The following is a 13,282-nucleotide window of genomic DNA, read 5'->3' as shown; positions in this document are numbered from 1 at the left end:
CACTTTGGAGAAGCACATGTGGATCCTCTGAAGCTGCAGTCCAATGTTTTTGGACCTGTTATTCAGGAATACAGAGTTTGGAGTGCTGCGTCACTCCTGAGACCACCGTGGACCACCGAAGCTTCAGTGCCATCGCTGAACATCACATGAGCAGGGAACGGATTTCATTTTGTTTTCCTGTGATGTGTCATTAATAACTGTTAAAATTTAAAAATTGCATTTCAGGTCATTTTTTTAACTAAACTGCAAAAGTTGTTTAACTCAAACCTTTTCCCTACGAAGGCCTGGTTCTCTGAGCAGCAGCACAGTCACCAACACTCACGAGAGATATTCGTGAGTGTTGGATCCCTTTCCATGCCTGTAAATGAAACAGGCCCAGCTTTACTTTAGAATGATTTCTAAAGGACTTTTTTACATTTTCAGTTTGGTTTTACGGGTTAAAACATGTCACATCATTTAATTGTAAAGATCTGCGACACAAAGTTTGTCTTTCAGAAGATAGTTTCCAGATAAGGGGGGCAGCCGTGTTTCAGTGCATGAAGCTAAATCCAGGAGTCGCTGCTAAATGTTACACTGTGTAACTATAACCAGAGAAAACAGCTGAGAGGCTGTTTTTACTTCTTTGAGTGTGATGTGGGGAAAATGTCTTAGACAGTTCATGGTTAGTGTTGTGCTTTTAAGGTGAAACCATCTACAGCTGCTCTGTAAACTGTTGCAATGGATTTGAAATGAGACGTTGAGTCATTATGAGCACAGAGGGAAGGTAAAGCCTGCTGAGGAAATCTGGGAGGAACCGAGGACAGCAGTACATACACTGGTAAAACATTGCCCCCTAGTGGTGACAGTTATGCAGTGGGTTATAAAAGCATCTTAAGTTCAGCCTCTAAACTCATTTATTTAAATTCATAATATCAGTTCACATGAAGACAAAGTGCCCCTGTGTGTTTTATACTCATCCTTTAATCGCATGATCGATGCTGAATCCATCACCTGGTGTGTAAACAGGCCTCCTCCACATGATGCTGCTCCTGTGGGAAACCCTCAGCGAGGGCGCGGCGGCCAATTATCCCACACCAGGAGGACCACACAGGAAGCCAGCCACCTGCAGTCAGAGGGCTCCTCGCTCGTCCTCGCTGAAGCTGCACAGGAATTTAAATTGCAAAGCATAAGCTCAGATGGTTTATGATGCTGATATATCAACGTGTGCATGTTTATACTGACAAGAATTTATTATTTAGCAGGATTTCCAAAAATGGATTTTTATTTATAATTTTTTTTTTTGATTTCAGCAATTTTCTTTTTCCAAATAATCACTTTCAGCTGTTTCAAAGGGAAAGTGTCATAGAATTTCTGAGAGTCTATATAATATTATAAATGATAAAACAAATAAATTATAGCAAAAAAAAAAAAAGATTGCATTTTTTTCCCCGTAATAACTGTTAAAGAGACAAAATATTTAAAGCAATAAAATTTAGTTGAACCAGAGAATATTTAAAAAAAAAAAAAACATTTAAACAATACATCAAAAAGATTAAATGATCAAAGTTTGTGTAAAAAAAAAAAACCCTCAAAGTTCTTTTTTTTAACCTGTAAAATAACTTTTAGAGTGAAGCTGTTTTAATTGTGCAGGCCTGTGTTAACCTGCTTAACCAGTGTTTTGACTCTTTGTTAAAGTGGGGCTTAATTCTCTCAAGCGTGAAATACATTTATGTGCATCAGCAATGCATACAGCTCTGTTAAAAAAGGTAACGGCACTGAGGCAGGGAAAAGCATGAAATCCCATTAAATAATAATAATGATGAAATATCTCTGCTGGTTCCTGCTGGGAGATCCACGTGCAACAGGACCAGGACAGCAGAGCGTCCAGAACTCTGGAATGTTTACAAGTCATAAAGTCCTGGCTTCTTTCTGTATTTATTTATTTATTAAATATCATCATGTTAATGTGTCTCAGGGTAGGATTGTGAGGATTTTTTTTTTTTGCCTTTTTTCCATCCATTCCAACCACGTCCACTTGGTGTCGCTGTGGTACAAACTATGAGCCTTAGGCAGGCAGCTGGGAAGAACACAGCAGTGTTTGAGCATTCAAATGAGTTTTAATCACTAAGCCTTTCTGAAATTTCTCTCTCATTCTTACACACACGCACACACACACACACACCTGAGCTGCAGCACTGTTAGAAACACACACTTTAGATTAGTGAGAGCTTGTTTTATCTCCTGCTGCTGCTCGTGGCTAATTCGTATTCAGAAATTGAATAAAGGGAAAATGTGTTTTACCTGGATTCACCTCATCACTGAACGCTGACCTGAATATTCAGGAGCCTCCCCGAGAAGCCTTTTGTCTGCTCCACAGTAAATGTTGGAAATGTTTTGTGGCTCTGAATTCATCACATCTGCATGAAGAGTTGGCGGGAACTGTACATCACTGATGATCACGACACAAACTATTACAGTTTTTTCTGAATGCTTAAACCCTAACTGTGATTCCTGTAGCACAATCTCTAAAACTATTCAGACTTATAGCAAAACCACTCACTGAGTTTGCAAAACTAAAAGCACAAAAACTGCTTTGCACTCAGTTTGCAATTTTGTAACACACACTTTGCAAAACTGTAGGCACAATTCACTGCACAACACTCAATTACCAAATTTCCAACACACTCCTAGCAAAAGTATACACATGTATGGCTATCATTAACACTAATTTGCCAACTGTCTGGCACACTTTCACATGTGAAAACTTTTTTAGATAATTAGTTCACTTTGCAATCAGCCTAAGCACTATAATACAGGTAAGCTGTGTGTGCGGAGTACAATGGAGGGAGCAGAAAGAGTGAGAAGTAGAGGAGGCCGAGGAAGAGGACGTGGAGGTGAAGAAGTAGGATGAAGAGGACGACAAGGACAAGGAGGAGGAAGAGGAAGACGAGGAGGGGGAGAGGAAGATGAGGAGGGGGGAGAGGAAGGGTAGGAAGAGTAAGAAATAGAATTGCTGATGACATCAGAGCTACAATAGTGGACCATGTCATCAACCGTGGAATGACCCTGAGGGTAGCTGGCCAACGGGTCCAGCCTAACTCGAGCCGCTACACTGTAGCAAGCACCATAAGGACATCTTGAAATGAGAATCGGTGAGTACAGTCACTTCGCACAAAGATCTGTAGCACTGCCGTATGCCAATGAGAAACACACCAATACCATTGATGTAAAAATACTGAAATTGTTACTTTACAGAATTGCTAGATGACCAGATGCTGGGGCAGAGGAAGCATGTTCACTGCAGACCAAGTAACCCATATAGTCATTATGGCGATTGCAAATAATCCTATACTTGGAAATAAACACTTGTGTTTGTTTTGATGTGTTTGAATAAACACCAGTACTTGAAGTTTGGATCCCTCTATGCTTATGGATCTATGACAGAAGTATGAGCTCAAACTGACATAGCCTACCTTGTGCACAGAGAAAGCAAACGCCAGATGTGTTTTATATTCATACCATCGGTGTGCAGTTGGCGCATTGTGTGCTTAGTAGATGATGGCTTGTGTGTACTGTTTGATACGGAAACACCATTTTTACGAAGGTGTGTAGAGTTAATCTAGCTGTGTTTGCTTTTGCAAGAGAACTACAATGTTTTGATGATTGGGTGACAGGTTTTCTTATTTGTGTGAAGAGTTTTGCAAAATTAGCCAATAGTTACAAAAAATGTGCTTAAGCAATCAGAAAAAACTGTAAAGCACATCAGAGAGCTGCTGCGGGCCTGACGTGCTCCTTCATCGCCACAACCACACACACTGACAAAGACTCACCGCAGCACCTAATGTGGATAAATCCACCTCTGAAAATAGTTCCAAAGAAAAACGGTGGCCAGTACTCATCAGCCTGTGGACGTTTCTGAGTCCTGATTTTTACTGTAGAATGTAAACATCTTTGCGTTGTGTCGTGGTTTGATGTTATAAGACGATAAGAAGATTCATAAAGGACTCAGAATCAGAAGCTCTCCGGAAGATTTTTAAAAGAGTGAATCATAGCAGGAAACCCATCACATTAGAAAGCTTGCACAACCATCAGTAAAACCCTGTTTAAAGTGGTGACGGTGCTTAGTGCTGTGGTTTAGAACTGCACTGAGAGATGCTGGGCGCCAGGACAGCTAGCCATCACTGGTGGAGCATTGAATTCAGAACATTTGTCACTGGACGAAAATGTGAGTCATGCAACAAGAAAATGATGCAAAGCACAAAAGGAGTTCTGCCAAAAACTCTGATTAAAGAAGAATAAAGTCCATGTTTGGAGTCTGGACCTGAATCCAACAGAAATGCTGTAAAACGGCCCGAAGCAAGCGGTCTGTGGGAGAAAAACCACCCACATCCTGGAGTGGAAGCTTTTCAGGGTTTGGAGGTGTGGAGCGAGGAGTGGATCTGACTGAGAAACGCCGCCTGTTCATACTTGACAGAGGATAAACATTGTGCTGTTTGACATAAATGAGCACAATGTTGTTTTATCTAAGACTGAGACCAGAGACAGCAAAGTGTTTACTGAGCACATAAAAAGAACTTTAAACTTTGTCACTGGCGTGTAAACAGTCAGACTTTTGGGGACCAGATGAGTCAATCCCTACTGGCCACTAGACAGAGTTTGTCTTTACTTTTTGGACCCCGACTGCCTCCATCAGGTTTTCTTCATTGCTTATTGTATGTGTACGTTCTATATACTCATATAGGTAAAAACAACGTACGTTTTATCATTTTAACAATATTAGACTGATAATTTCAGCAATTCAGGCAGTTATGAAGTGAAAAAAATCTCCTGCATCCCTCCGCGAATCGCTACCTTATCATGGTGGAGGGGTTTGTGTGTCCCAGGGATCCCATGTTGTCTGGGGGTTTTTTCCCCTTGGTAGGGTCTCCCTTGGCAAATTGGTCCTGGGTGAGGGACCAGACAAAGAGCGATTCAGAAGACCTCTATGAAAAGACCAAGGGAGCAGTTCACCCTGCCGGGGATACGGTTACCGGGGTCCCTCAGGGAGGGTGCCCAAGGGCGAGCGTATGGTGGCCGGGCCTTAGTCCATGGAGCCCGGCCGGGCACAGCTTGAAAAAGGGACATGGGCCCATGTTACAAAACACATATAGTACATATAATCTAGAAACAGGCCTGAGCAAAGGCCTGAAACTAGTCAGCAACCTGTGGCGTTTGAGTTTGTTTAGTAACAGGTGACAGATGATGTGCCAAAAAGAAGACAAGTCCCTGGGGACCTTCAGGGCCTGAATTCATCACCATATTTGGAAGAAGATGCTAGAGAGGGGAACTTCGGTGTCTGCATTTATCTCTAAGAATTGATCATTGTCTGTAAAAGATGCAAATAATGTTCTTGTAAAATGCGAGAACGGGCATCAAACCCTGACATTATAAAAGCGATTGCTTGTGTATTTTTGGGTGGAGATCTATGCTGATTGTGTGCAGTATCCATCTCCCCGTGCGTGTATTCAATAAAATCATTGTTTGACCAGACTCTTCGGGACCAGTGTTATTTTGTTTTCCTCCTCAATATTTTCGAGTTCGGGACAAGAGGTACCGGCTAGATATAGTCGGGTTCACCTCAACGCATGGCCTGGGCTCTGGAACCAGTCTCCTGGAGAGGGGCTGGAGTTGCCCCTGGTGGGTATCTTGGTATTCCCTCGGCTTGCTGCTGGTATGTTGGGGTTTCTGCCAGTGGACTAGAGGGTTTGATCCCTTTGCCTTTGGGTCAGGGAACAAGTCCTGACTGTCGTCTGTGCTTATGCCCCGAGCGGCAGTTCAGAGTACCCAGCCTTATTGGAGTCCCTGAGTGGGGCACTGGAGGGTGCTCCTCCTGGGGACTCTGTTGTCCTCCTGGGGACTCTGTTGTCCTACTGGGAGACTTCAATGCTCACGTGGGCAACGACAGTGAGACCTGGAAGGTCATGATTGGGAGGAACGGCCTCCCGGATCTGAACCCAAACGGTGTTTTGTTATTGGACTTCTGTGCAAACCACAGTTTGGCCATAATGAGCACCATTTTCGAACATAAGAGTGTCCATAAGTGCACATGGCACCAGAACACTCTAGGCCACAGGTCGATGATCGATTTTGTTATCATATCACCAGACCTGAGGCCATATGTTTTGGACACTCAGGTAAAGACAGGGGCTGAGCTGTCAACTGATCACCACCTGGTGGTGAGTTAGATCAGGTGGCGAGGGAGGACACTGGACAGACCTGGCGCACCCAAACGTACAGTGAGGGTGTGCTGGGAATGTCTAGCAGAGGCCCCGGTTCGCGAGATCTTCAATGCACACCTCCAGCAGAGCTTCAATATTCAATTTATTATTTTCTTCTTTTTTTTTGGGTTGTATGGAAGCCCCAAACGCAATTTCATTGTTCTTGACAATGACAATAAATAAATAAATACTAAATACTAAATACTAATACTAATAGCATTCTGAGGGAGACTGGGGACACTGAGTCTGAATGGACCATGTTCAGCACCTCCATTGCCAAAGCCGCTGCACGGAGCTCTGGCCACAAGGTAGTTGGTGCCTGTTGTGGTAGTAACCCCTGAACCAAATGGTGGACACCAGAGGTGAAGGGAGCCACCGGGCTGAAGAAGGAGTCCTACCGGGCTTGGTTAACCTGTGGGACTCCGGAGGCAGCTGATAGGTACCGACAGGCCAAGCGGAATGCGGCGTGGGCGGTGGCAGAAGGAAAAACTTGGGTGTGGGAGGAGTTCGGAGAGGCCATGGAATAAGACTTTCGAACTGCCTCAAAGAGATTCTGGCAAAACATCAGGTGACTTAGGAGGGGAAAGCAGTGTTCTACCTGCACTGTGTATAGTGTGGGTGGAGTGCTGCTGACTTCGACTGAGAAAATCATCAGGCGGTGGAAGGAATATTTTGAGGACCTCCTCAATCCCACTGGCACGTCTTCCGTGGTGGAAGCAGAGTCTGGGGACGAAGTGGATGACCCGTTAATCTCTGGGGGCAAGGTCACTGAAGCAGTTAAACAACTCCTTGGTGGCAGAGCCCCTGGGGTGGACGAGGTCCGCCTCGAGTTCCTGATGGCTCTGGATGTTGTAGGGTTGTCCCGGTTGATACGTCTCTGGAATGTTGTGTGGAGATCAGGGGCAGACTGGGGTGGTGGTCCCCATCTTTAAGAAAGGGGACCGGAGGGTGTGTTCCAACTACAGGGGAATCACACTCCTCAGCCTCTCTGGGAAAGTCTATGCCAGGGTGCTGGAGAGGAGAGTTCGTCCGTTAGTCGAACCTCGGATACAGGAGGAACAATGCAGATTTTGTCCTGGTCGTGGAACACTGGATCAGCTCTTCATCCTCTCAAGGATACTCAAGGGCGCATGGGAGTTTGCCCAACCAGTCTACATGTGTTTTGTGGACTTGGAGAAGGCATTCGACCGGGTCCCTCGGGGGTCCTGTGGGGGGTGCTCCGGGAGTATGGGGTGTCTGGCCCATTGCTACGGGCCATTCAGTCCTTATGTGACCGTTGCAAGAGCTTGGTCCGCATAGCCGGCAATTACTCGGACTTGTTCCTGGTGGGTGATGGGCTCCACCAGGGATGCCCTTTGTCATCGATTCTGTTCATAATTTTTATGGACAGAATTTCTAGGTGTAGCCAAGTGGCAGAAGGCTTTCACCTCTTTGGTCTCAGGATCTCATCTCTGCTTTTCGCAGATGATGGGGTCCTGTTGGCTTTATCAGGTGATGGCCTCCAGCTCTCCTTGGAACGGTTCGCAGCCGAGTGTGAAGCGGTAGGAATGAGAATCAGCTCCAAATCTGAGGCTATGGTCCTCAGCCGGAAAAAGGTGGAGTACCCACTCCAGGTCAGGGATGAGACCCTGCCCCAAGTGGAGGAGTTTAAGTATCTCGGGGTTTTGTTCACAAGTGATGGGAGAAGAGAGCGGGAGATCGACAGACGGATTGGTGCAGCGACTGCAGTGATGCGGACGCTGTACCGGTCTATTGTGGTGAAGAGAGAGCTGAGTGTAAAAGCGAAGCTCTCAATTTACCAGTCGATCTACGCCCCTACCCTCACCTATGGTCACGAGCTGTGGGTAGTGACAGAAAGAATGAGATTGCGAATACAAGCAGCGGAAATGGGTTTCCTCTGAAGGGGTGCTGGCCTCTCCCTTAGAGATAGGGTGAGAAGTTTGGCCATTCGGAAGAGGCTCAGAGTAGAGCTGCTGCTCCTCCACATCAAAAGGAGCCAGTTGAAGTGGTTCGGGCATCTGATAAGGATGCCTCCTGGGTGAGGTTTTCCGGGCATGTCCCACTGGGAGGAGGCCTTGGCTTTCCCCCGGATAAGCTGGAGGAGGTGGCTGGGGAGAGGGAGGTCTGGGCTTCTCTGCTTGGGCTGCTGCCCCCGCAACCTGGCCCCGGATAAGCGGAAGAAAATGAATGGATGGATGGAAAAAATCTCCTGCATGGATAAATAATGGGGGCATTTACTGAGAATGTGGGGTAAAAATATGCTTCAGACTACACAAGAAGAGAAGATCAGATGCCTGATTTCTAGCGTCCTCCGATCACACTGCTCTTCCATCATCTCTGCAGCGCAGTAATTACTTATTCAGCACACGGCGATAAGAGTAATAATCACAGCTCTATCTGCTGCAGCTGATAAAATTTCCCACTGTAACAAACTCTGTAAACCCAGAGCCATAACTACATCGTCCACACTTTGACTGTCTTTTTGTTAATTCCCTGACAACCAATCAGCTCGCCTCCTCTGTCTGAGTTGTTAAACTTCCGTCCATGTTTTATGTTTGATGGTCATTTTAAAGCCACATAATCCTCTCTGAGAGTGTGAACCAGCTGCCTTGCAGACGCAGCCGTCAGCCGTGCGACAGCTTCATCGTTGCTTCTGCACTTTTCTTCTTATCTGACAGACTTCAGCAGCTGTTCGTCAGTAATTCCTCCATAAATCGTCCATCTGCTTCCATCACTTTTCCTTACGTTGAGTCGTGTGTGATTTTCTGGATCCGTCAACACGAAGCAGAGCGTCATCACTGAGCTGTTGTGTCCATCCGCCGGATACGGATGAGTGCTTTTGTGCTCCATACTGAAGAACATGGACTCAGTTGGAGAACCTCGTCTTATTATTTTAACCCTGTCCTAAAATCCTCACATGCTCATATTAAATTTCCGTAACCAGTTATTCTTCCTCAAAAGGGCTTTAACTGTAGAAAGCCAACGCTATCCTCTTTAGGGCCTGCTGTTAATAATTGCACAAACTAGTGGGTTACACATAGAAAAATCCCAGATTAATCCTGGTTGTGTGATGAAGGGCCGCTGATATAAAACAGTATAATCTGATACTACAGATCACAATGTTGTGTGCAAACATCAGGTCCACAGAGACTCCAGCCTGAGCCCATCTGTCAGCCGCGCACCTCACCACTGCCTCGCTGTTCTCGTGCAATGAAAAAACACTCTACAGCAAATAATCAGAGCAAAATATACTTAAAGTGGAAGCAAAAGTATTTATAAATAAGTGATTAATAAACACGGAGCTCAGATATTTAATATCTGACAGGTAAAAGCACAATGCTTCATACTGAATAATATAATTACTGCCTTTAGACTCTGCCCTCTTAGTGTCTCCTGTGATTTCACACTGTCTGCAAAATGAAAGGTAGGAGGATCCTGGTTTGGCTCCACTTATAACAGCATATCCACCCATTTAAACCCCATAGGGGGGCCGGGTTGTTTTGATTCGAGCGCAGCCACTATTTCCCCAGAAGGCAGACCGTGACAGAAGTTACTAGAAACTGACAGAGATCCTGGATTGAGGGGGTGTAATGTGTGTAAGCTTCCTAAAAATGCCCGGCTTCGTGCAGACAGAGACGCCCAAGGAGGCAGACGATGGGAATCAGTTTCTGCAGGGCGTGCTTTTTTAATTTGAATTTAAACCCACCAAACGTTAATCATATTCCTTCAGATCTTCCTCCTACAGTCCTGGGCTGTAAACCTAGAGAGAGTTTGAGAAAGGAGACATGAATATAATTTATTATTATCATCATTCATTGTTATTTAGTCTATTTGTCAATGAGCGCTATGAGAGCATTGACATTCTCTGCAAGAAGTTAACAGATGTGGTCTCACAGAGAGTTACACCCACTCTTATTCTGTAAATTCAAACTCATCATCAACAATTTAGTGCGTTACTTTCTAATTTCTCTGATTCTCTGAGCCTGTCAGCTCCAACCACAGTGGAGAAGAATTACGACAAAGCTCTCAAATAACAGGGACTATTTTCAGTGGTGGATTAATACAGCTTTGATGCTGTAGTGTGGATGGTGTATGTGGGACTAACTGAGAGTTTACTACAGTTGGACATCACAGTGGTTGAGCGGTTAGCACTTTTATTTAAAATACATCAAAAGTCACCAACAAAAAGGTAGAAAATTCCAATTCTGGGACTTGAATCCACAGTTAACTGACAGCTGTTAACAGTTACTGGTCGTTTTCTGGTTTACATCCACAAACATTTCTCAGAGCTATAATATCTCAGCACGTGCACTAAGTTTTAAGTGCTGCTGTGTGAACCTTGTAACCTGCTGAACTGGGTAAGTTGAGGCTCACACATCCTGATAATGATTGCCAAATTTGGATAAATATTTCTGGTGACTGGATTTACATCAGTGAGGACTGAAAATTGAGGAATCTCACCAACTACAAGTGAGATTCCTACAAAAAACATTCCTAAAAAAAAAAAAGAGAGAGAGAGAAGCTGTCCTGGTTCAGTTTAAGCCAGTAACTCAGGCTAATTCTGGACTTAGCTCATAAAAAGTGCTCCACAGACACCAAAAGCACGAACACAGACCATTTCAGTGACACCAATTGGTGGAGAGAGCAGACTAGTAGGAGCCACCTGTTAATTAAACTAGATGCTAATTTTAAGCATTTACAAAATCCAAACTGTAACAAATATATAAACTTGTCATGGTGAAATTAAGCTATTGCTTTCTTTGTAACCTTATTTCTTCCTACATTTCTGTAGCAGGTGTCAGGGTGTTGGGTCAGACCCAACGCCATGAGTTTATTGTTTTTTTGTGACTTTGTTATTTTAAACATAGTTTAACCCTCATAATGTTCTCCCGATTTCCATACACCTGTCAGGGGTCAAAAATGTCCCCATCAGGTTTGATACTTAATTAATATGAAGTGGATTTTTCCCCCACTTTTAATTAAAACTTAATTCAAACATTTTGACACTATTTCTTTATTCCATTTCAAATTTAAGTCTGATAAAACCTCATTTACACGAAATGTTTCTTTGTTTTCGGGTAAAAAATAAATTGAATCATCAGTTATTGTGATTATCGTTACACAACCAGAGTCGGTTGCTTTAATAGATGATCACAGACGGGTATATGTCAAAGTTAATTTAGGAAACTGTTTTTAAGATTTTTACTGGCAGCAAATAATCACATCTGTGGTCCTCTGTGCTCAAAAATGACCCGGTCTGCTTTGACTGTTTATAAAGCAACAAGTATAAAATATCATCCATCTCTGTGTTTCAAGGTTTTATTCAACTTTATTCCAACTCATTACCTGACAGTTTTCTATATTTTGGCATGGTAGGAACACCAGGGCATGAGTCTGAGTGAAGGCAAACTTTCATGAGGACAAAGGCGTGTCCATATTTGACACAAGGGCAGGAGGAAGCTCAGGTTTATTCCTCTGCACTGGTCCCATCATGGACAGCTTTCTTTCTGCAGTTGCAGGCCAAGGGGCATATACAGTAAACAAGCTGTTACAGGTGATTGTTTTCTTTTGGAAACCTGCAATGTTAGGGACAACTCGCGTGTCCTGACTGCAGGACAGACGGTTTGCCATTGTACACGATGATCATCTATTGTGTCTTTATCAAGAAATTATAACCTTTTTGGGATTCTGTGGTTAATCTTGTGTCAGCATGAAAACTTCTCTACCAGACTCAGGATGTCATAAACTGGCCGTAGCGACTCTACTGGATGCACGGCAGTAAGAATCAACACACCCACATATGCCTACAGCTGCATTCGGTCCATTTTTCTTCCTCTCTTGTTGTCCCTCCTTGTTCATCATTGAGTTGGCTGTAGAGCAGGTCATCTGCTAATTGGATGGTTGTTGGTTCAATCTCTGTGTGCTCTAGTCTGGAGTTCTTACCAAGGTGTCCTTGGGCAAGTTACTGAACCCCAACTTGGTCTCTGATGCATCCATTGGCATGTGAACGTTAAAAAGCAGAATACAAGCAGAATACACTGTGTATAATGCTTTCAGTGCTCGAGTAGAAAAGCCACTGAAGGAGTATGGGACCTGGCACATGTGCTTGGACTGTGGTAGATCATCTTTCTCTGAGGCACATGAGAGAGTCAGGCATCGTCTGTCACTGGGAAGGTTAGAAGACCAGATCAGTGTTTCCTCACGTTACTGCAAATATTCCTCTGTCTCAGCTGATTCCTCTTTCCTGCTTGATTCTTTGTCTTCATCATAATTGAAATGGATGATGTGTAGTCCTCTGACACATCTTCTATTTCAGTTTCACATTCTGAAAATTCAAGAAACTTCAAGAAGCCCAGTCACTTTCTCTCCAAGCTCCTCAGACTACCATGTCCTGGATGCCTGAGAACCTACTTGAACATAGTTCAGATTCTTCATCACTTTTCTTCACTTCATAGCCTTCTTCCACTTCTGCAGGTGGCTGATGTGCTTTTTCAGAGAAAGGGTAGCATGTGCTCTAAATATTGACAATATTTTCTATATCTTCTAACCCTGGATCTTCCTGAACATTGATTCTCCCTCCTCATTATACTAGAGGACAATATCTGCTTTGTCCTACTGGTCATGGTAAAAAAAAAAGTAGCTCACAAGCCTCCAGTGCAGTGGAGGCCTGTGAGCTACTTTCTGTGTATGTATTATTGTAGGGTCGACCTTACAATATGAAGCACTTTGATGCGACTGTTGTTGTGATTTGGAGCTGAGTAAATAAAATTTCATTGAATATAGAGCACCTGCCTCCTCATTGTGCTGCCTGTTGTTGTTGTTGTGGTTGTTATAACCAGTGCTTGACCCCCACACATCAGTGATCCAAGATCAAAGATGTTTGAAAGCAGTATGGTGTGAAAATACGGCTCTTTGCAACACTTTGTACTTTGGGGTCATTTTTGTCCACGAGGACCACCAACGTTATAAAATTCAATAAAAACCCCATAAATAAATCAAATTACTTAAAACTTATTCCAATCATGTGTAGCATAGTAATGAATAAC

This window comes from Mchenga conophoros, linkage group LG10 (assembly GCF_057382185.1).
Source record: "Mchenga conophoros isolate Kocher_MC1m ecotype Shallow Benthic linkage group LG10, M_conophoros_male_GT1.1, whole genome shotgun sequence".
Taxonomy (NCBI): Eukaryota; Metazoa; Chordata; class Actinopteri; order Cichliformes; family Cichlidae; genus Mchenga; species Mchenga conophoros.
Note: the sequence above shows the minus strand (reverse complement) of the source record.